This window comes from Chelonia mydas, chromosome 8 (genome assembly GCF_015237465.2).
Source record: "Chelonia mydas isolate rCheMyd1 chromosome 8, rCheMyd1.pri.v2, whole genome shotgun sequence".
NCBI lineage: Eukaryota > Metazoa > Chordata > Testudines > Cheloniidae > Chelonia > Chelonia mydas.
In genome coordinates this window covers 71,246,560-71,271,717 of record NC_057854.1, presented here as the reverse complement: position 1 = coordinate 71,271,717, position 25,158 = coordinate 71,246,560, and the positions used below count along the sequence as shown (strand labels likewise).

The 25,158-nt window shown below is 40.1% G+C and overlaps 1 long non-coding RNA gene across 1 annotated transcript; it reads left to right on the top strand.

The window, feature by feature from the left end:
* The first annotated feature begins 1,900 nt into the window (after nt 1-1,900).
* LOC122461538 lies at nt 1,901-24,274 on the top strand. The gene is made up of 3 exons (XR_006283485.1): nt 1,901-1,980; nt 22,884-22,985; nt 23,996-24,274. It is a non-coding gene; the product is annotated as an uncharacterized LOC122461538 (long non-coding RNA).
* The last annotated feature ends 884 nt before the right edge of the window (nt 24,275-25,158 follow it).

Here is a 25,158-nt window from a genome sequence, read left to right as displayed (position 1 = left end):
CAAAAACCTGAAACAATTTCAAAAATCAAATTAAAAATAAACTCAATTTCAAGTTGATGCTCTTACTCTGATGTTAATGCTGGAACCATAACTTAGCACTTTGTGATTGTTCTATTTCTCTTTGCTTTACTGCAAGGGGGGGGCTGCATGTTATGTACACTTACTAATATTACAAAGAAATAGACTGCCCTTGAATAGGTTGGTATATTTTAAACTGGGGGACAGTGTTAAATTAACAGAGATAACGTTTTAATAAAATGGCTGAATAAAAAGTGTCAGTTCAAAGTGAGAACCTGCTCTGAGTATATGTGGGGAATGGTCCATGTGTTGAATGTTTTACTCATTACTCCCTCCCTTACTTGTAATCGTGGAGTGTGCCAAGCTCTTCATCTTTATAAAAAGAACAGGAGGACTTGTGGCACCTTAGACTAACAAATTTATTAGAGCATAAGCTTTCGTGCTTCATCGGATGCATAGAATGGAACATGTAGTAAGAAGATAAATTGGAAGTTGCCACACAAACAGTGAGAGGCTAATTAGTTAAGATGAGCAGGAGAAAAAAACTTTTGTAGTGATAATCAAGATGGCCCATTTAGACAGTTGACAAGAAGGTGGGAGGCTACTTAACATGTGGAAATAGATTCAATATGTGTAATGACCCAGCCACTGCCAGTCTCTATTCAAACCCAAGTTAATGGTATCTAGTTTGCATATTAATTCAAGCTCAGCAGTTTCTTGTTGGAGTCTGTTTTTGATGCTTTTCTGTTGCAAAATTGCTACCCTGAAGTCTTTTACTGAGTGGCCAGAGAGGTTGAAGTGTTCTCCTACCGGTTTTTGAATGTTACGATTCCTGATGTCAGATTTGTGTCCATTTATTCTTTTGCGTAGAGACTGTCCGGTTTGGCCAATGTACATGGCAGAGGGGCATTGCTGGCACATGATGGCATATATCACATTGATAGATGTGCAGGTGAACGAACCTGTGATAGTGTGGCTGATGTGATTAGGTCCTATGATGGTGTCCCCTGAATAGATATGTGGACACAGTTGGCAACGGGCTTTGTTGCAAAGATAGGTTCCTGGGTTAGTGTTTTTGGTGTGTGGTTGCTGGAGAGTATTTGCTTCAGGTTGGGGCGGGCTGTCTGTAAGCACAAATACTCTCCAGCAACAAAACACAACAAAAACACTAACCCAGGAACCTATCCTTGCAACAAAGGATGGCAATTTTGCAACAGAAAAGCTTCAAAAACAGACTCCAACAAGAAACTGCTGAGCTTGAATTAATATGCAAACTAGATACCATGAATTTGGGTTTGAATAGAGACTGGGAGTGGCTGGGTCATTACACATATGGAATCTATTTCCCCATGTTACGTATCCTCATGCCTTCTTGTCAGTTTTCATCTTTATATCATTCAGTCTCTAATAACGTATAATGTCGGGGAGGTCAGGTCACTGGCATGACAACTCACAATGGTAACTTCAGCAATAAAACTCAAAGTGGACATTGTGAGATAATTGATCTAGTTGCACAATTAGGCTCTCTTAGGATATGTATAAGCACATAACATAGTCTACCAAAGGGGCTGATCGTGTCATATTACTCCTTCAAATGCACATTTAATTTAGTTTTTGATTCCCTTTCTGGATTGCATTGCTATTTGTGATAGAGCCAGACCAGTTGGGTACAGCAAAGTAGTAGGAGGCAGATATACTGGCCACTGGATAAGCAGATTTCTGTTCCCTGACTGACCAGAGCAGGGGCTGCTCCAGGCTAAGGAGAACACCTGACTCTAATTAACGTGCAAAGAGTCAGGTGAGGCTGTTAAGCTACTGTGAACACCTGACTCTAATTAAGGCCCCTCTGATACTATAAAAGGGCTCACTCCAGTCCGGCCATAGAGAGCCAGAGGAGAGGAAGTGAAGCTGAAGGGCTGGGTAATGAAGACACCCTCAAACCACTGGAAAGGGAGCCCTAAGGTAAGGGTGAAGAAGGTGTTAAGAGAGAGAAGCAGGGGAGCTGTGGGGAAGTGGCTCAGGGAAATGTAGCAACTCTGGCAGTGCCAACACCTGCTGCCATTAGGGTCCCTGGGCCAGAACCCAGAGTAGAGGGTGGGGCCTGGGTTCTACCCCCACCCCGCCACTCTAGAAACACCTCCTGGGAGGGGAAGACAGGCCCCTGTCAGAACAGGAGGCTAAACTGTTCTTGAATAAGCCCATAGGGACAACAGAGACTGAGTTCTCTCACGAACCTCCTTGCTGGCTTATGATGAAAAGGGCTCAGTAAACTGTACCCTGGCCCTAGAGAGAGAAGGGCTATGTGGAGGGTCACAGTGAGCCTTTGAGGCTAGCATAAACCGCCTGGAAGCATGGGACCCATGGGGACAAGGTCGGAGCTCTGCTATACATTATAAAAATTTAGTTTTGATCAAATACCTTGATATTCTGAACCCATCCATAGGGACACCACGCTCTCTACATGTTCAAACGAATCCATAGGTTGCCAGCCATTTTTTCTAACTGGCTCCATGCCCACCCTTGCCTATGCCTACCTTCCCCCAACCTTCCTTGGGTGTGAAAAATTCAGGAGTGAGGATCTGACAGACTAGGGCTCCGCTCTAGTGAATCATAGTAGGACAACCACCTTAACAAGCTGCTTTCACAATAGAGTGACAAACTTCAATTTTCAGGCAAAACTGCCCCTCTCCCTGCTCACTTCATGCCCCCTGTTTGGTGTTAATACCTAGCTCTTATATAGTGCTTTTCATCAGTAGATCTCAGTGCTTTACAAAGGAGATTAGTATCACTATCTGCATTTTACAGATGGGGAAACTGAGGCACAGCAGGGGAGTGACTTCTCCATGGTTACCCAGGAGACAAGTGGCAGAGTCTGGAATAGAATCCAGGTCTTCTGATGCTCAGTCCAGGGCTCTATCCACTAAGAAATACTGTCTAGACTAGGATATGGTTGGAGGCAGCAGAGAATGGAAAAGGGGACACCATCACAGGGCCTAATCACATCAGCCACACTATCAGAGGCTCGTTCACCTGCACATCCACCAATGTGATATATGCCATCATGTGCCAGCAATGCCCCTCTGCCATGTACATTGGTCAAACTGGACAGTCTCTACGTAAAAGAATAAATGGACACAAATCAGATGTCAAGAATTATAACATTCATAAACCAGTCGGAGAACACTTCAATCTCTCTGGTCATGTGATTACAGATATGAAAGTTGCAATATTACAACAAAAAAACTTCAAATCCAGAGTCCAGCGAGAAACTGCTGAATTGGAATTCATTTGCAAATTGGATACTATTAATTTAGGCTTAAATAGAGACTGGGAGTGGCTATTTCCCCTTGTTTTTTCCTACCCCCCCCCCCCCCCCCCGGGCCTTCTGGTTAAACTTGGATTTATGCTGGAAGTGGCCCACCTTGATTGTCATGCACATTGTGGGGAGAGTGGTCAGTTTGGATGAGCTATTGCCAGCAGGAGAGTGAGTTTGTGTGTGTGTGTGGGGGGGGGGGGTTAAAAAACCTGGATTTGTGCTGGAAATGGCCCACCTTGATTTTCATGCACGTTGTAAGGAGAGTGGTCACTTTGGATAGGCTATTACCAGCAGGAGAGTGAGTTTGTGTGTGTGGTTTTTGGAGGGGGGTGAGGGGGTGAGAGAACCTGGATTCCTGCAGGAAATGGCCCACCTTGATTATCATACACATTGTGAAGAGAGTGGTCACTTTGGATGGGCTATTACCAGCAAGAGAGTGAGTTTGTCTGTGGGGGGGCGGAGGGTGAGAAAACCTGGATTTGTGCTGGAAATGGCCCATCTTGATGATCACTTTAGATAAGCTATTACCAGCAGGAGAGTGGGGTGGGAGGAGGTATTGTTTCATAGTGTCTGTGTATATAATAATGTCTTCTGCAATTTCCACAGTATGCATCCGATGAAGTGAGCTGTAGCTCACGAAAGCTCATGCTCAAATAAATTGGTTAGTCTCTAAGGTGCCACAAGTACTCCTTTTCTAATTGTGGGCAAAGTTATCTGAAAAGTGGAAAGCTTGTTCCTTTGCTGCAAGGCAGGGGGATTTTTGTATGAGAACTTTCCTGTGGTTGCCCAGAGCCTACTGATTTGAATAAGCTTCTGACTGGGCCCAAGGCCCATTCTGACACACCCTATCATGCCAATCAAACTGGGACCTCCCACGGCTGAAACTACTTATGTTCAAGGGATGAAGCATATTGGAAATAAGGGGGAGGAGCTAACAAGGGCTGTAGCCAGAGACTCTGGGATAGAGACTGTGCAGGGGCAATTTAAATTTACATGTTGATTGGTCACTTAATCTTTGGTTTTGTTTTTAAATTATTTATTATTTTATTGAGGATTTTGATTTTATGCAGTAGTCTCCCTGACAATACACCAGGTGAGATCTAGATCTTATTAGTGGATATTGGCCTTTGGCTAATTTTATATTAGTTAAGATCACAATTCAGTTCATTATCTGATTTCATGACAACCACCTTTTATGACAATCACTAGCTTGAATTTAGTGATTATTAATCAGAACGGTGTCTTGAGCTACTATTGGAATTTTGGAAATGTCTTCATTAGTCTAGGCTGGCAACTGAACTGGTTAGCTTCCAATATGTTTTACCTTGCTAAGCTATTTTTTAGTTTTGACTGAGTATTTTTTTTTTTCTGATTCAAGCTTTTAGCCATAAGTCTCAAGGTCTTTGACACATCAGTATTTTTGCTTGTTATAATTGCTGCATTTGTTATCATTTTTATAAGAGTGACAGACATTGACAGTTTCTCCTGTGATGATCCTGGGGTTGAACAATTGGGAAATTCAGACGCTCCAGTTCTTACATTAGGCTTAACATCTTTGAAAATACATTTGTATTCAAACCACTTGAGCATGTTGTTCTGACTTTGCTGTGCTTTCAGTGCAAGATTTAAGAAGATCCTCTTCTGGGGTTTCAACCTGATAATTCAAATGAAATAGTTTTAAAGTTGCAAATTAGTCATTTAGAATGAAACTGAAGGTGCTTTTTTATTAAATCAGTCAGTACAATTGATGACAATTCGTTATTTTTGCTAGGCTTCCAAGGTTCCACAAGTTAGTTATTCTGCACTTACATTTCTATAGGTTCCTTTTTGGTGCTTTGTGAGGAGGAATTATTCATTCCATTTTCACCATCACAATGTGCATATACTTCAAGGTTTAATATTGTGCCTCCTGCTGTTTTCACTACCTATTGGTGCCATTTGTTATGTTCCTGGCATTCACAGGGAGAAGTTAGATAAAAATATAACCTTCCAGAAAGAGTATTTTGTAATATAACATTATTTTTTATTTGTAGAATTCAGAATGATAGCACACAGGAACCAAAAATCAGAGAGAGGCAAGGAAGGCTGCTCCCTAAGAGAGAGATGCATAATTCACCCCACCTCATTCTAGACTGTCTGTCGGCAGACTGACTGCTACTAGACCCTGATTGCATGCTTCTTCCTTGCAGGCTAAGGGGTTCTGCAGGGACCAGGAAAACTCCCTGAGCATTTAAAGTGAAAGCTTACTGTTTTTAATACACTGCCATCTTACTGAATCTGAGATTTGCTTACTGCTGTTGGCTGAAGATGTCAGGATGAGGATTTGAGTCTTGACACTGAGATAATATCTGTAATCTAATCTTTTACTTTTAAGATATTTTATGATTGTGTTAAAAACATTATAATTACACATGGACAAGATTAGAATTTTTTCCTGACTCCAATGGACAGAATTAGCATTCAAATCCTGATTCACTTCACTATTATAAATAAAATCCTATTTCTTTAAATCCTGATCCAACCCCTGCTCTCTTCCAGGGTTTGGATTGGGCCCTTAGACATGGAAAAGTCTTTTTTTTTTTTTTTTTTTTTTTTTTTTTTTTTTAATATTCTGATTTTTCTCTTAGTGCTGATATTGGGATATTAGCAACGGCACTTCATACAGTTATTAGCAGCCTAATCTTTCAAAAGGATAAAAGGGGCTATTTGAATGTGGATACAATTTGGTCCTTGGCCCTGTAATTCCTCCATTGAACTCTTGTAACAGTTTTTTGGCTCATCTTCCTGATTCTTCCATCTCTTACTTATAATCTTCATATTTCTCAAGTGGCTCATCTCCAACTTTGTTCATCTCGTAATGAGCTCCACTGTGAGGGCCCGATTTCCAAGAGCACAGCACCTACAATTGGGGCCAGATTTTCAAAAGAGCTCTGCCACCATTTAGGCACATTGTTGTTTGTTTGTGGTAACACCCACATTGTGCTAAATGCTTTCCAAACACTTATGCACAGTCCCTGCTCTGAGAAGCTCACAATCAAACGTGCTCGGCAGCCAGCCACTTAGCCCTTATTTAAGTGCCTAAATGGTATATGAGGGCACTCGATGCTTTGCAGGAGGTTGTTTGGCCTTTGCAGAATGGAACCAGTACTGAGTACAGTTCTGTTCCACCTGCCTTAATTAAATAACACAGCAGCCTTTGTGTGGTTGGTCAAGACAAGTTTCACTCATAATAAAAGTAATGTATCAGATAAGTTGAATGAATATAATCCATTTAGGTTGTACTCAATGCAGGGCATGAACAGTTAGTTATTTTTGTCTTAAATAATTGCCCCTCCACGATGCTGCTGTGTTTAAATTAGGGTGGAATGTCTGCAAGTACTCTATCTTTAGACAAATGGGACATCTCCCTGTGCAGATGCTAGAATAGATAATACTCTCATTTTTACAGAAGTTTCATCACAATACCAAACAGCATTGTCCTGCAGGGATACAAAAAGCACTGGCTTTGCTTCAGTCATGTAAAATAAGCATTATGTAATTATGCTGCTTTTTGTCCCGATAAAGTCTCTAAATAAGCAATGAACACTATGCACTTTCCAGCTGTAAATAGAAATGCATCTGCTTTGATTTCTCCCAAACTTTGCATAATTGCTTTGATCTTTATCGTGAATTACATTTCAGCACATATTAAGTTTCATGGTCTATGTTGTCAGTTTAAAATTTAGGGTTTGGGCACAGATATTACAGACAAAATCAGAGGAACAGGATCAGAATATATTCTGCACTAAAGTAGCTGGTCTAAACAGCAGCAGTACTGATGTACATAGCATCTTAAAGAGAGAGATCACAAGTTACATCACTTTGCTTTTGAAATAGGCTTTATAAATTCTATTTTTGTAAAAGCTTGGGATAATCGGTGTTGCACTTTAATACTCAAATGGGGGAATCATCCTGTAAGCACGCTTACTGGTGTTAAATAGTTTCAATAGAAGCTGCACTGCAAACTGGGGCTGTGCAACAAAACACAAATATATAAAACCTAACTCAACCTCTCTAGTAAAAAGTGATACTATATAATGTACTCCAAATATAGGATTCATTTCTGGAGCATGGATATTAAGTTTAAAAAGCCCAACACACATACTTCTTTTGAAAAGTTTAGCCTGGTCATCAAGAACCTTATATGAGGCCATTAATACTAAAAAGAAGAAATCTACTGTCAAGATATTGCAATAAAGGACTAAATTGAAAGTAGAACAGGAGAGTCTTATTGCTACACTGTGCCAATTATATTACCACATTGTTTCTTCACTGCAAGACTGATAAGAATCTACAAGTGCCTAGAGCCCAAGGGACTTGAACATGTCTGGTGAAAATTGGAAATCGATAGGAGTCTATAATCGCAAGCAAACTGCATCATTTTCATTGGGGTGAAAGATGACAGGCTTCACGTTGATGCTACAGAAACTGTTACGCCAAATGTATTTGTGGAAGCTTTCTCATCATGAGCAATACATCACTATCACACAGTACAAGCACCTGTTTTCTTATTAAAGGATCTCTTAGTGAAGTAAATGACTTGTCTTTTAAACAACAAAGGCCGACACATTATTAGCCTTTCCATTAAGAAATGAATATTTTGTAGGTTAAGATAGAAAGAAGATTTATTTTCTGAATATGCTCTGTATTTATTGGCAATCCTTGTGAATGGGCAGATGTTCTATAGTTTTTTGTCAGTATACCACAAATTCCTCTCAATTCTAGCTTGAAGCAAACTCCATCTCCAAAGCTGAGAGGTAATTTAGTCTCCAGGGTTATTCAGCATGGACTCTTGCTTAAGCAAAGCCTAACAATTCAATGTGACAATGAGAATCACTGTCCACTAGGGGCCAAACTAAAACCACCAAACATTCGATTTCATTGCTGAAACTCTTTTATTCTCCCTCCCCAGTTGGAATTACATACATCTTTATTTTCCTTGATTTTGAGCCCATTACATGGCACATTCAATTCTACACTGTCCTTGAGCTTTGTAAATTTTACACTGAAACTAAAAGATACAGTTTAGTTCTATAAAAATATGCTGTAATTATGAATACTATGACTGGCTATGTCCATAGGGCAGGCAGGATGCTAAAAGTGAGCCTGCAGATAATAAACGTAACAAAGATGTCTGTTTCTAGTCATGGGGAAAGAAACCATATCAGTTGAGGGATTTGAAAACACTTAAAGTTAGCTTGCAATATTGCAAAACCAAATCTAGTCTACCTACTCCATTGAGGTGGGGATTGTGGGTGCATGATGACCACTCTCAGCAGAAGTTTAGTTTGTTGAAGGCCTGATCCAAAGCCCACTGAAGTCAATGGAAAGACTCACAGTTTGTAATGCTTATCCTGTGGTCTTTTTGGTAAAATATACTTCTTAGGCTGAATTTTCAGAAACTTCCATTAATTACTTCCTGCAGTTTTTCCACAGTTTTTTCACAGTAATTTTGTGAGTGATCTGAAAGACAAGTGTTCTCAAACTGCAAGGTAGATTTATTTATTATTAGCCCCTCGACGTTCCTGCTGAGGTGTAAGAACATATTGTAAGAGATGGTAACTGAGTAAAATTTTCAAAAGTGAGGGGCTAGATTCTAAGAGGAATTCTAAGGAGAATTTCAGTAGCAGTGCCTGGTAGGGTCACACACGTACTGTCCCCATCTTGCACCACCTCTGGTGGTTACATAGCAGTGTGTGACTTAACTCTCCCCCTCCCCCACCCCCCCCCCCATTGCTTCTCTATCACCCTTGGCTTGAGACTGAGCAATGGGCAGTGTCTCCAAGTTTTGCCTTTATCTTAAGAATCAGATTTAGTAGTTAGCTACCTTTCTCTTCCCCATTTATTTTTCTTTAAAAACATTTTTTTTCCTTTAGATTAAGTATAATTTCTTATACCCTTTAGCATAGTGTAGATACCCTCCCTCATGGAAGAAACATTATTCTAAGGGGCATGCCTGGATCCCCTGATTTTTAAATGCTGCCTAACTTTCCAGGAGTCAGTCCCAGTCTCTGACACACTTGCAATGTGTCCATTGTGAGACACACATTCTGCAAAAGTGCTCCCACTGCCATAATATTCATGCACCAGAAAAATCGTAAACTAAAACTTCTCTTGGTGGAGGAGTCTCTGCCCAGTGTCTGATCCGGGATCACGGACCCCTTCTGGGCACTGCTCTCCAGCAGCGGCATCTGACAGACATTCACCATGACCCTCCCACAGAAAAGAGCACGCTGCTAAAAAAGGTGGCAAAAAAAAATGGACTAGGACTTTCTTCTCAAGAATATGCTAAAAAGAGATGATCCCTGACCCAGATGCTATCAGTACCGAGCGCACCATGGCAGACTACTTCTGAAGAGGTTGGACCCTCTGGTACCGTGACAACCAAAGATCCTAAGCAGGCGGGCTCAGAAACTTACTATCCTTTCTTCAGCACCGCCAGTGCATCTCAAACATGCAGTGCAGCAGTCTGTGATGCCACCTTCTGCCTCTGTTGCACACAGCGTGCAATCTTCAGTACCGACAACCACTGTAATTTCATCGGCCACAGTGGCCCTACTTGGATCCATGGATGGCATACTGTCACCACTATTCTGAGCCTCCCAGTACCCACAGGGAAAGAGTGAGACATTCTCCATCACCTTCAATACCTGGACTCTGAACCCCCGGATGAGGCACTTGGAGGACTGGAGGAGACTTCTGGTCAGGAGGTTACCCCAGCTACCAATTTTTTCCTCCTCTCCCCAGACAAAGGCATCCTGCCCCCACCACCCATGATGCATGATGATTTTAAATAATTCCAAGAGCTGTTTAAGTGGATTGCAGACTCATTAGAAATACCACTGGAAGAAGCTGCAGTCTCTCAACACAAGTTGTTGGACATTCTGCACATGTCAACTTCATCCAGCATTGTTCTCTCTATATCTGAGGTGCTCATGGACCTGGCCAAGACCATCTGGCAGAGCCCAGCAACAATTCCACCCACTTGTAAAAGAGTGGACAAAAATATTACATGCCCTCCAAGGGAATGGAATTTTTGTTTTCACACCCCACACCATACTCTGGTGGTAGAGGCCATGAATGAATGGGACAGACAACATAACTCCAGATCCACTCCACATGATAAGGACTGGAAGCAATTAGATCTCTTTGGGCATAAGGCCTACTCATCAGCAACCCTGCAATTCAGGATCACCAATTTGAGGCACGGATGGCCAAATACAACCACTCCAATTAATCAAAGATGTCTGAATGTATTGATTATCTGTCTGAGGACAAAAAAGGAGCAATTTAAAGCAGTCATCTCAGAAAGCCACCGTCTAGCTTGAACAGCCTTACAAGTCTCTCTCAATTCAGCAGACACAGCAGCACAATCCATCGTCACAGCCATAGTCATGTGGCAATCTTCCTGGGTCTACCTCTCTGATTTCCCCAAAGAGGTACAATCCACCCTAGAGGATGTCTCATTTGAGTAAATGAAACTGGTCACAGCTAAGACTGAGTCACTTCACACCCTAAAAGACTCCAGGGCTCCTATTCCCATTATTTCTTAACCCAGGAAAAAACCAGGATGGAGGACCATTCTCAAGCTAAGGACGTCCAGTAAATTTGTGAAGACCAAACAGTTCAGGATGGTAATGCTAGCAACAATAATCCCAGCACTAGAATAAGGACTGGTTTTTGATCTCTTGAATGCCTTGATCTCCAGGATGCCTATTTTCACATTACAATACACCCTTCACTCAGAAGGTTTCTCAGATTTGTTCTGGGACAACCAATACACAGTAGTCCCTTTCGGACTGTCTACGGCTCCCTGGGTGTTCTCCAAAGTTCTTGTAGTGGTGGCTCACCCCTGCAGAAAATAGGTTGTAATATTCCCCTACCTGGATGACTACTTACTCAAAGCCTCTACCTGAGAAGATGCCTTAGAAGCTACCCAAAAGACAATAGCTCTCTTCACACGACAAGGTCTACAAATAAAAAAGCAAAAATCAACGCTTATACCTTTACAGAGACTAGAATTAATTGGGACTTACGTTGATGCTCAGGAGGCCACAGCCTCTCTACCACCACACAGATTTGTCACTCTATTCAATCTGATCACTTCAACACAAACCAGCCCAAAGACATCAACCAGGATCTGCCTTCAACTATTAGGCCATATGTCAGCAATGACATTTGTGGTGAAAAGAAAAGGAGGACTTGTGGCACCTTAGAGACTAAGTCCTCCTTTTCTTTTTGCGAATACAGACTAACACGGCTGTTACTCTGAAATTTGTGGTGAAGTATACCAGGCTACACGTGCATTGCCTTCAAGGCTGGCTAAGGACAGTTTTACATTCTGCACAGACACAGTGTGACGTTGCACTCAGACATATTTTCATAAAACATGTGAAGTGTGAATATAATGTAACTGGAATATGCCTTATGCAAAAGGTCTCTTGTAAGGTATCATTACAAAGCTTATCTACTGAGTGTGTTCATCCTATTTCTATGAATGTATCATTCTTGTATCTGAAGCTAGAAATATGAAGTACTCTGAAGTCCTATTGTAATTATGCAAAGTGTGGGCCGTTAATGGTGGTTTAGAATCTTGATGGCTCCCATTGACTAGGACAATTGGTTGTAAATGGCTCTGTTTACTTGTAAGCCTTCCTGTGTTTGTGAGTCAGGCTGGAAAGAATGGAGGCTTGGGGTCTCACAGGACATGTGACCCAGTCACCTGGTACTGGAATCCATCTTAAACCTGGTGCTTTTCCATTTAGAAGGATCGAGAGAGACACAAGATTCCCACCTTGTGCCAAAGCTATAAAAGGGGGGTGGAACAGAACAAAGGGGGTTGCCAGTCATGAGAAATCCCCTAATTGCCACCTGAGCTGGGACTAACAAGAACTGTACAGGGGAAAGGATTGGGCCCAGACTAAGAAGGAATCTTAGTCTGTGAAAGAAGCTTTTTGGAACATCTGAGGGTGAGGTTTACCTGTATTCAGTTTCTTAAATGTATTAGGCTTAGACTTGCTTGTTTTATTTTGCTTGGTAGGTAACTTTGTTCTGTCTGTTATTACTAAAACCACTTAAATCGTACTTTTTATACTTAAAATCACTTTTGTTTATTAATTAACCCAGAGTAAGTGATTAATACCGGGGGAGCAAACAGCTGTACATATCTGTCAGTGTTCTAGAGGGAGGACAAGTTGAGTTTACCTTGTATAAGCTTTATACAAAGTAAAACAGATTTAATTGGGGTTTGGATCCCATTGGGAGCTGGATGTCTGGGTCCTGGAGATGGGAATACCTGCTGAGTGGTTTTCGGTTAAAGCCTGCAGCTTTGGGGTCGTGGTTCAGACCCTAGGTCTTTGTTGCAGCAGGCTTGCATGTCTGGATCAACAAGACAGGGTTCTGGAGTCCCAAGCTGGGCATGGAAAATGGGCTCAGAGGTAGTTTCAGCAGGTCAGGTGACAGTCCCAAGGAGATCTCTGTGATCGAACCCATCACACACAGTATAAACAAGTGCCTTATGATGACAATCCAAATAAACTCTAAACCGTGGACTCGACCACACAATATTTGTGGAGCAGTTCTCTTCACACAGACCTCGTCCGTCAATGATACTTACAATGGATGTTTCTTTAGTAGGTTGGGGGGCACACTTACACAATCACACAGGGCAGGTTGTCCCCCTCAGAATCTAAAACTACTGGAACTATGAGCAGTCTGCAAGGCACGCTCACACTTTCTGCCCATGATCAGGAACAAAACCATAAAAGTGTTCATGGACAACAATGCTTGTGTGTTTTATATAAAGTAACAAGAAGGGGTACAGTCGCACTCCCTATGCATAGAAGCAATGAGATTATGGAACTGGTGCATCATCTCCACACAACATCTCCACCTCCTACCAACCAGGATGCCAAAACACCACTGTATATGCATTGAGCAGAAAAGTCTCTCAGGACCATAAGTGGAAAATAAACACCAAAGTATTACAAGAGGACATTCAAATGCTGGGGTTCTCGAACTATAGACCTCTTCGCTACAACCCAAAATGCCAAGTGCCTACACTTTTGCTGAAGAGCAGGCTTGAGACCCCAATCTCTGGATGATGATTTATCATCAAATGGATGCACCTCTACTGTAGGCGTTTTCCCCCCAAGCCCTCTCCTATCCATGGTCATACATAAGATAAAGACTGAAAAATCCAGAGTCATTTGGTAGCTCTCATGTCAACAGATAAATGTGGTTCCCTAACTTGTTGAAGATGGCAGTGTGCTCACCATGTACTCTTTCCCTTCTTCCACATCTCCTGTCCCAGGATGCAGGCCAGGTCTGCCACCCAAATCTGGAAATACTCCACCTGAAGGCATAGTTACTCCATGGTTCCAAGGCAATGAAATGTCCTGTTAAGAGGAGGTAAGGGCCATATTATTAAACAGCAGATAGTCTACTACATGATATACTTACCTGTACAAATGGAAGAGATTCCACAAATGGTGCCAGAATAGACAAACAGTGTTGACTCCTTCTTTACCAATGGTATTAGAACTCAAGCAATCAGACCTCCAAGTACATCTTGTGGCAATCATGGCTTTACATCAGTGTTGACGAGTTCTCAGTCTTCAGTCACGCTACCACTTAATAATTCATCAATAAACAAAATACGAGCAACAAAAATACAACAAAATACAAGCCCCGTACTCCCCCATGAAACCTTAATCTAGAGCTATGATGCCTTACTGTACCTCATTTGAACCCTTGGTGATGTGTTCTCTTCTCCACCTCTCAGTGAAGGTGGCTTCTTTGTCGCCATCACATCCATGTGATGAGTCGGAGAACTTGGGGCTGTCATGGCACACCCCCATAAGAAATATACTTCAAAAACAAGCTAACTCTAAGGCCACATCCAAAATTTTACCTAAAATAGTTTCCTCATTCCGTCTCTCGTCGTTCTTCCCAAAACCTCATGGGAACAAACAAGAAATGATGTTCCACACCCTGGATGTCAGAAGGGTACTAGCATTTTACACTGAAAGGACTAAACTCTTCAGAAAGTCATCAAAGTTAGATCTTTCTGTCACAGAAAGATCCAAAGGAGCCGCCATATCCAAGCAAAGGCTGTTGAAATGGATCTCTGGATGCATCGACCTTTGCACCACCAACAACTATAATCCCCACCTGGGCCCCCCGCACATGCCACCAGATCACTTTCTACATCAATAGCTTACCTCAAGAATGTACCCATCATGGACTTCTGCAAAGCAGCAACCTAGGTGTCAGCGCACACGTTTAGAGCACCACAAAATAGAGCGGGACTTGACATCAGATGCTGTGCTTGGAATTACTGTCTTATCCATCACAAATGCAACTCTGAAACCCCTTCTTTCCAATAAAGGGCACTGCTGTACAGTGACCTAAAGTGGAGCACCTATAGGAACACTCCTTGAAGAGGTTACTCACCTTGTGCAGTAACGGAGGTTCTTTGAGATGGTTGTCCCTGTGAGTGCTCCACTACCCACCCTCCTCCCCTCTACTTCAGAGTTTCCTGCTAGGGACTCTGATGGAAAAGGAACTGGGGGGCTGGTCACTCAGCTCTAGGTAACCATCAGAGGTGGCATGAGATGGGGATAATGCATGTGCAGCCCAACCAGGCACTGCTACTGAAATTCTCCAGTTGCAGGGGCAGGGATGCATATTCCCCTAAAGTGGGGCACGTGTGGGGCGAAACTCGAAGTTACTGCACAGAGTTACTGAACAGAGTGAGTAACCTTCTCTTATGTGCTGAAGTCCAACATTTAAAGCTCCATTGACATTCACCTCACTGCTCAGCTGCCACCTAACCCTACGGGTGCCTCAATTCCCTACGCACCTACATTGTGCATGCCCACCAGTGAAAAAGCTGCCTACTTTCTGATGCCACCCCTCAGCTAATGAGCTGTTCGGTACTCTAGGGATTCATAAACTTTGCATTCTTTACCTATCTCGCCTGAGGGGCCTGATCCAGTAGGCATGCTCTAACCATGCTTACCCTGCACAAAATACAACTGGGCCAAGCAGGTTGGGAATCTTTTGTTGAGGCGATGGGTGGGTGTCCCAAGCTCCCCAATAGCCCAGTGGTTAGAGCACTCACCTGGGATATGGGACACTAAGCCTCTGCTTCAAATCTGAGAGTATTCTGGGAGGGGAAGGGGTGTCTCAATCTCTCCTGTTGGAGGATCAGGTTCAAGTCCCTGCTTCCACATCCCAGGCAAGTGTCCTAACCCCTGGACTATTGACTATAATGAAGGCTGTCTGTTCTGTCTCGCTCTCTCTGCATCTTAGCCAGGCCAGCCCAGCCCAAATTCCAGAAGAGGGCTCACAGTTGAGAATCTGGAGTGCAAGGAAGCACCTCCCTTTAGCCCAAAATGAGGTGCCTAATTACCTCAGAAGGCTCGGTCCTCTCCTTAGTATTTCTTATTGGCTATCTTAGGCAGCTCCCTGCTGAGCTTGCTGGCTTCTCTGAACCCCTCTTCTAGGGATTCAGTGCATGGGAAGCCTGTGTACCTAATACAGAGCTATGAATTCCACTGGTGCTAAGTCACTTTGGTGCTATTGAAAATCTTATACCTGTCCTGAAGATTTTACAGCTTAAATAAACAAGATGGACAAAGTGTGGAAAAATGTTATAGATGAAGAACTGAAGTACAGAGAGAGGAAGTGACTAGCTCAAAACCCATTAGTGGCTGTCTTAATACTTGCAAATAACAAATAATATTCACAAAATAATGGTGAACCAAACTTTGGTGTTTCATGAAACTATTCACCAATTACTTTTTGTATTAGACTGCACAGAGGACTGTTCAAATATCTATCTAGAAGTAATTAATATGTAACAGGAAGACTGTGCCCGGCCTGGGAATTGAACTGATGAGAGTCATAGTCTAGGGCATTAGCCACAAGACCATCCAATCTCTCTAATAGTTAGAATTGTTATTTTTTGTATGCAAATTGCATCTTTTGGAGGCTACCATTGAACAAAAATCAGGTGTACTCTATTAATGACTGGTTGATTGCTTTTGTTGTTCTAATTCCACCACACAACAATGGGATTTTATAGCAACAGCAAAGAGTTGGAAGTCAATGTTGTGAGTCTGTTCTGACCCAGAGGGTCGGGATGGGGCTGGGGCTGGGGGGGAGGTAAAGAGCACCCACCAGACTGCTGCTGCTACTGAGCTTAAGTATTGTTCTGGTGACTCCTGCAGCCAGTCAGGTGGCCCAGTCAATCCTACTGCACATAAGTAGGACATGGATCTGAATTACTCCTGGTTTTGGTCTTGCAAGACAAAACCCAAGCTGATTAGATTTTTGCAAGACCAAAACCACCCTTTCAGTTCATACTTCATTTTAATTGAAAAAGAAGTTAGCTAAAACCAGAACCCAAAGTTCCTGAAATTGGAAGATTTGAAGAAAATGAGATCTGAATCTGAAACAACCCTGCTTTTGGACTGGCAAAACCAAAACATAACCAACACGAGGGAGGGGAAGTCTTCACAGGAAAGATGGACTCAAGCCACAAAATTTGTTCCCCTTTTTTTCTGAAGATACACAACATTTTTACTGGGGATAAAATGTGTTGTGTGCCTGAGATCTATTTAGATAGTTTGAATTATAACTGCTATTAAACTTGGTTGAATAACACAAGAAGTGATTTGTGAATATTTTCATGAACAATGGTACTGAGTGTGGTTCACCATTATTTTGGGGATAATATGATTTGCCAGTAGCAAGAAGACAGTTGCCAGCAATTTGTTAAAATGCTGATGACTCCTAAAGATTTTACAAATTTTAGCATAAGTAAATTTAATATGAATAAATTGCGTTACTCGGTGTTTAGATTAAATTTTCTAAGCAGGAGAATAATAATCAGAGACCAGGAACAATACCATGTGACCAATCACAAGCACAAAAGTAACAGATGAAGTCAACCCAACCTAAATTTGTTTGCATGAGTTATTTGGATACTAACAAATAACGAATATATTTGCAGGAACTGAGATCAGCCTACAAATGGGGAGAGCGGGGAGTGCTAAATTTGCAATAAGTAGTTTGATCAGCACTAACTACCATGTGCACTGGTGCTAAGTAGCAGAACATCCAGGAAAAACAGATTCTTTCCTTTGTCACAGCTTCCTGATTGGTTCTAATTCAAAGGACTCTTACACGGTTAAATCTTTTACTAACATATACTAATTTCCCACAGAAATGGATGAGCAAGATCTGCCAGATTTGACCCCATAGGGGAAAAGTTCAAATTTCTACCTTTTCTGCTGGTGAATGGAAAAATACTTTTGCTTCACAAGTGCTGATTTCATGTCAAAATCCCTAAAAGCATGGAATTTTAAACCCTCAGTCTTATTCAAAGAGGTTTTTCAACTTCAGTGTGAATCTACATCAGCGGTGACTCTGAATCCTCTGAAGGCCATTATGGAATGGCTACATCAGGGAAAATTAGGAGTTAAGTTTAGTTGGAACAAACAAGAGAAATGCTGCAAGTTAAATGGATTTTGTGATGTTCCTTTTACTCTGGATGGTAGTTCCAAATAATGGAATTATGCTGGTATAATTATCCAGATATTATGGACCTGTATCTAGAGGTTTTCCATAACAAGATTTCTTAGAAAATCGTTGATATAGTTTGTATCCACAACAGGTTTTGGTCACCGACAAATCCACCCATTCAGCAATTTGGTAAATCTCCTATATACCCACCATTGAAGAATAGGGATTAATATATTTAGCTTGTAAAACAATGCAGTCAGTCTCTGAATTGCAATAAAAATTTATACATTAACTATCATATGCTAAATAGTTTGTTAATCAATTCCTTAGGCTATTAAAATTCTAGTCTATCACCTACCACTTTGAAGGCTATCGGTAGTCTGATGTTGGTAGTGCAATCGGCTGCCAACTGGATTTGCTGGAGGAAGTTGAGAAGTGAATTCTCTAGCAGAGAGATTCCACTTTGGGGTGGAAGAAGAAGGTTTAACTTGCAAACAGCTTCCAGAAATCCAGTAGAGGTATTTGGAGAAACCCCTTAATCGATGATCCATAGAAGTCTAAACGACTATTCCAGCACAGATTGGAGTCGTAGCTTAGCTAGAATGTTGATGATTATAACTCTATATTCTTCAGATGTGCACAGGACTAATAGGTAATTATGCTGCATGTTTGATGCATTCTGCATTATGTGTTGGAAACCCTGTACTAACTCCACACTAAAAAAACCCTACTAGTTACAAGGGGGAAAACACTAGCAGCCTTCAACTATAAATAAATAAAATCCAGCATTTTAAACTCCTGAATGTATGTGACCTATATTTATAGGTTAATAGTACCTTTTGAGGACATAAAACTGTCAGTGATTAACAGTATATTTTTTACAAGAGCTGTTATAAAATTCACACATTTCTTATCTCCGAAATGATAATTAATCTGCTTGTGTGCATTGCCCATCCCAAGACTTCTGCTGTGCAAAACTGGCATTTCTCATTAAAAATGAATCCTGGAGGCACTTTGTTTATTGTTTAGACCGTGAGAATCACTAACTTTTTTTTTTCATTCCATGTGTTTTATAAATGTTAAATGTAAAAGAATAACACATTAATAATGCATTCTATATCATAAAAAAAAGTAAAATGCTGAGTGGCACTTGTATAAGATGTATCCTCTTTTAAATCTTTGTTATAAAGATATGTCCTAAAAGGAGAGAGAGTATAAGCCAGAAGTCAACTGATCCTCTTTTCATGTGCAATTCAGTTGTGTCTTTCTACAGTGCTTTAAGGGGTTATTTCAATAGCATTCTAGATGAGAAGGCTAGGAGTAACACAACTTTCAATTCTATCTTTGTTTATTAAAATACTGCCTGTGATAAAAGAACATTTGTACGTCTTTTATGCATCTCTTCCCTCATGTCACAGATAATTATTTATTAATATAAACCCTGCCAAGAGGATTGGCTGTATCAGGAGTAGAGCAGTAAAATAATAACCTAATAAAATTCTACCAAGGCTGCTCTTGTCAGATGGCAAGTTGAGAGAACCAGTCGTTGTATTTTTGTCACACACTGATTCCTAAATTCAAGCACAGTTTTTTGTTTAACTGTGCTAAGAACATAAAAACAGTCTTTAGCCATTCCATTAGGATAGTCTCTCTTTCTGTTAATTGATCAGAGAGTTGATCATGTCAGTAGTGCTCTACATATATGCCTATAGCAATTCTTCAGTATTTACACAATGATGAGGATTATGGTTAGTGAGGCTGCTGGTAGTTGTTTAAAATCAGCTGTCACATGAGTGAAATGAACAGTGTAATACACATCGGGAAGATTTGCTCTCCTCCCCACAACTACATCAGTGTTATGTAGGGGCCTCTTACATGAATCTCTTGATCGAAACATTTTCCTCCTTGTGTTCAGACTGGTGATGCTGCTGCTACTACTACCATGTACATGGTATGTAGCCTATACATAAACACATTAAGCAACATCTTGGCTTAATAAATACTGGGCTTCACAAGGATGACTGAAAGGTTCATGCTTGCATTTGGCCATTTGTTTACATTTCTAGCCAGATATTCATCAGAGGGCTGGCCAATATGATGGTTAAAAAAGTTTATCTGGAGCATTCCAAAAGAAATGGACAGCTTTGAAATTTAGGAAGCATTTTGTATAAATACAAATTGTGTGATTCTAAACTTGCAACTATTTTATCAGTGAGGAATTTGAATGATTTTTTTTCTCAAGGGGCAACTTGGGCCCTGATCGTGAACCTATAGAACCTTTCTGTTGACTTCACAGTGTGGTTTTGGTTAGGCCTTTTGGGAATATCAGTAAACTCTTAAAAAATATATAATATATAAAAACTTTGGATGAAAACAAAACTGAGATACATGAATCTGGAGAGCTAATGTGCACTAAATCAGTCAAAGGTAAGAAAAATTAAGTTAAAGCTAACTCATGAAATGTGCTGAACCCTCTGTCTATGGCCCAGCAAAGCTTCAGTGACTTCAGTAGGACTACTGGTGTTTAAGCATGTGCTTAAATACTTTGCTGGATCAGAACCACAGCAACTTGTAGAATCAAGCCCATATTTATCTCCTTTTAGGAAAAATTGTTCATGGTGATCCTTACTGTGCTTTCAGCTTCTGATATCAGTATCTTTATGCTTTCCATTAACTACATTTCCATTTTAATAATCCCTCAATATTTCACAGAAGTAACAACCCTGCAAGCAGCAGAAAGACCACTTTCCTGATGTTTCTCCTCAAGTGTTCAAATGTTGCATTTACTTTGGCAAGACCTGAAGGGAGTTGTCTGCAAAATTATAGACTTTGACTACCACAGAAAATAAATGCCATGTTCCTTGAGCAGGAACCAACAGGGTTTTTTTTCTTTTCATTTATTTGACCAAAGAGCCTCGCCAAGGAAAACTTTAGTCTGCTCGAAAACTGACCTGCTTGTCTCAGCTTTGGCTTCAAAGAAAAGATTGTCTTTTGGAAAGAGAAATCATCTTTTTCTGATCAGAAGATTATTTAGTTTGGAGTGGACTGTTATCTCAGAATAAATGAGAAACAGCTAAAGTGCTAAATGAAAACTCCGAGACAACTTTTGCTTTGTACCAAAAGTGATGAGAATATTATACAAATGGATGTATTTTCATTGACTCAATTTGATGGCGCTTTCCTTCAAAGCTATGAAGCAGCATAAATTCCCTGCTTATTTGATAGCCATCAAAGTCCCCCACAAGGAAATACATTTTCAAATGCCTTTGAGTATTAATGGTGTCCTTCATGTATGTGGGACCACAAAAAATACAGTGGATAAAACAAAAATGTCCTATTCCAGTTGTGTAATGAGTTCCTACTGCAAATAGTTGGCAGTTTATTTAAATCCTTTGCAGTTTGGGAGTGAATGAATGTGAATAATTGACAAAGTTGTTTGAATAGAATAACTGAAGAAGGTGACAGTCTTAAAGTGTATCAAGATTCCTTTGCAATGGGATTCTAAAATGCGTAGCCTGCTTGGTTTCAAATGAAAGCTAACATCCTCATCAATCATTCAGCAGGGACTACAGTGTAATCCTCAAACTTCTTAGTGATTAAAGATTGGTTGGATCACTTCGAGCATCAGCTTCATCATGTGATATCTAAAACTAACTAGCAAGCCATTGACCTCTCCAAACCACCCTACCTGAACCAGAGGAGGCCATGCCATTTACTTGATAAAGTGTCCCCTGTACCATACCTTAAACCACATGCACATTAGTTTGTAAAGCAAAATTTAATGAATTCCTTTTTAAAATGCCCAGTGGAAAATCAAATCCTTCAGTTCAGTTTCCAGAAAAGAGGAAAATTATCCTTGAACTATTTAATTTAAAAAGCACCAAAAAAAAAAAAATTGGTCACATCCCAAACAGTTACTCAAATATAAACGTCTGGAACCGTTTTAGTAGATTAGACTCTAATCCTTCTTCCCTAAAGTGGAAATGTTATTTGATTAGGCTAATTAAGACTGGATTTCTGACACAGTATTAGTTTAGAGTGTAGTTTCCTAAAGGGTGAAGAAGGTGCCAACATAGAAACAACTCTATTTTATTCTCATTATTAAAAATAGAAACAAGGAAAGAAGTTCTAAATTTAGCACCAAAACTGTCTGTTGAATTGAATTTGCCTTCAAAAGCAAGATTAAATGTTTAGTAAGTAGGCTATTTCTGGAATGAATGAGCTGAAAATCAATATCCTTCAATAAGCTTTTGCCCTGCATGAATAGAGCCTGATCACAACTGCCTGTTTTTAGTTAAGACCTGTTTTTTAGCAACTTCTGCTTCCAGAATAAAACTAATAATAGCAATGAGATACCACTACACCCCAAAACACAGGTTTAACTACATAGAATGTTCTCTGAATCCAGGAACCATCTGTATTCTTCTTAAATTATAGAATACAGAAATAAGTTAATCCCTCAGTGTTTTGACATCACATTAGAGAAATATTCAGCTTGGGAACTTATACTAACCAATAAGACAAATATGAATGTAGTTATTTCACTTTAATATTACACAATCTGGCTTATGGGAAATAAGTCATTCCTACCATATCATAATTCTCTTGTTCTTGCCAGCCACACTTCTATAGGTAGGTATTTGGTTTTTCTACCATATTGATAAAATACATTTGTTAGGGTGAGGTTGCAAGGATTTTAAAGAGGTAATCTATCTTTGATTAATTTCTTCTAAACATTCATTCGTTCACTGCTGATGTGCACTGGATACATACCATTTACTTGGATCTGAAAGACTCTGATCCCATTACAAATTTCCTGAACTATTTGTTCCGTGGTGTTTATTTTAAATAATTTTATCTGATGTCTCCATTACCAAGGATTGAGGTCCAGGTGCTGGAGATCTGAGTTCTTGAATTATGCTTATGTCACAAATGAAAATAAATTTGATTGTTTCATCCTAGTCTCCATTTATCATAGAAATATGATATCCACATATCGGAGAAATACCATGCAGTTAGGCATGACTGGCAGTCCTCTGCTCAAGAAAGACCCAAGACTCAAGTATCAGGGATGTTGCAGGTTAGAATCAAGATGCACTGGTAAAAACAGTGGGACAGTTTACATAATCTACACTAACGTGAACTATGAGTCCTGCTTCTATTGTACTCACTGGAAAAAACTCCTATTGGCTTTCATAGCGCATGGCCAGGCATAGTGCCTGATCCTGCTAGTTCCATTAGCACTGAAAACACTGACAAATTTAAAAAAATAACAAAAGGGAAAGGATCCTGCCTCATTGGCTGGCGCAAAAAAAAAAAAAGATGATGTGCTGGTAATTCATAAAGGAATGAGAGAGCGCTCAAAGTGAAGAGGTTGGCTTCATCGGGGGTTGGCTAAATTGGGTCCTATGTGAGCACTATGGATGAACCCAGTGATTTTTCCTGATTTTCTTATTCATATGGCATGAACTCAAAATGCTTTTTTTGTTTGATTCAGGTTGTCATGTATTTGAAGTGTTTTACAGACTTATTAAAATTTCAACTTATTTCCAGAAAAGACAAATTTCATCACTGGCAAGGAGTGTTAATTTTGTGTTTAAAATTTCACTACATGTAATTCTGCATTGAACTTCTATACAGCTTACAAAAGTAAGATATTCTATCTACCACATTTATTTTTCAACTCCCCAAATTAAGGCAATCTATACAGAAATGTTCATTTATTAGCAACTGGTGTTTGACAGTTTATTTCGTGTAAGCCTCCAGCTTTCCTTGGCAAGCTTATTTGCATAATGTGTTATTATGTCTAAATGGAAAACTAAATGCCTCCATGTGGTCTTTAAATGACAAGTGCTTGTCAGCTTCATGCAATATTCAGAAGTAATAGATCCAAATCACAACAGCACTCACTGAGATGTTTTAAAAAAAACTTCTTGTGTATCCTTCCTTGACAAATTTACACTTTGGTACAGAATTGTCAATTAGAGTTTCCATGTGTTAAACAGTTCAGTTCAACTGTGAAGGAATTTACTGTAGCTTTATTCTGCAGTGCTTTGAGTAATTACAATTCACACTATTTCTTTCTTTCAGGCAATGCAGCTCAGGGAATAATCTTCAGATGACCTTGTCAAGATATATCCAAGAACTTTGGCTTTAATTATTTTTGAAAACATGAATGCTCCATGACAATGGTTATGAGATCCCTGGAATATCTCTTATAAAGTTCACATTTTAAATAGTCCTTGGGTATGAAATTTTAAAACTTACACATCTATGTATTGAACTCTGATTTCTTAAAATAGAAAACTGGCATTTTGTATATTGTTTCAGGTTACCAAGGGCTTCATAAATAAAAGGAGGTTTACATTAGTATTGATTCTTAGTCATCTCTATTGCACATGTGTCCTGGGTATCTACAGAGTATTAACTACTCTCATAAAGTCCTGCCTTAAACTTCCACCATGTACTAAGCACATTGTAAATCCTGAAGTGGAGTCCTTAGGTTGGTGGTGGTTTGTTTTTATTGCCAGCTTATTTCCATTGTAACAACCACCGTTAATTTTTTTAAGATACAGAAAAAGAAGAAAAACAGTTTTAAACATGTGAAATGTAAAATATTAAGTAAGACTTTCAATTTAATGGCATTCCTTATTCCCTTTTCCTTTTTGTTGTTTAACATCTTTTGTCGGGGGAAACCTGCTGTTTGACGGGCTTTTTTAGATGGTATCAAAGATACTTTTATTTTGGGGGTAAAGTGAAAATGTTACTTCAGATGATCTGGAGCTCAGCTAGAACAATTGTTGCTGATGCTGATCCTCCCTTTTTTTTTTTTTTTTTTTTTTTTTTTTTTTTTAAAGACAAAACCAAAGAAACACACAAAAAGGCAAAAAGAAGAACAGCAAAGAGTAAATGCAGCTTCTAGCCCTGGTGCTGCCTCTCACTTGCAACCTTGCTGCTGGAGAAACATTGACACTCGGCACATGGTCTTATCAGCCATTCTGAGACCTAGTAAACTTGTACCAGAGTGTTGCTTTAGCTTCCTCTTGGTCAGAGGCTTACAGCAGTGTTGTAAAGGTGGGCTTGTCTTGGGTGGCTCAACCACATTCTTATTACATGGAATACAAAAGAAGAGAGAGTGGAAAGAGGAGAAATAAGGTAGGGGGTGTTTTTGGACATTTATCTGGAGGTCACTAAATGGGAGGCGTTGGGGAGAATAAGAACCCTATCCTTATATCCCAAGTGTTCAGGATTTG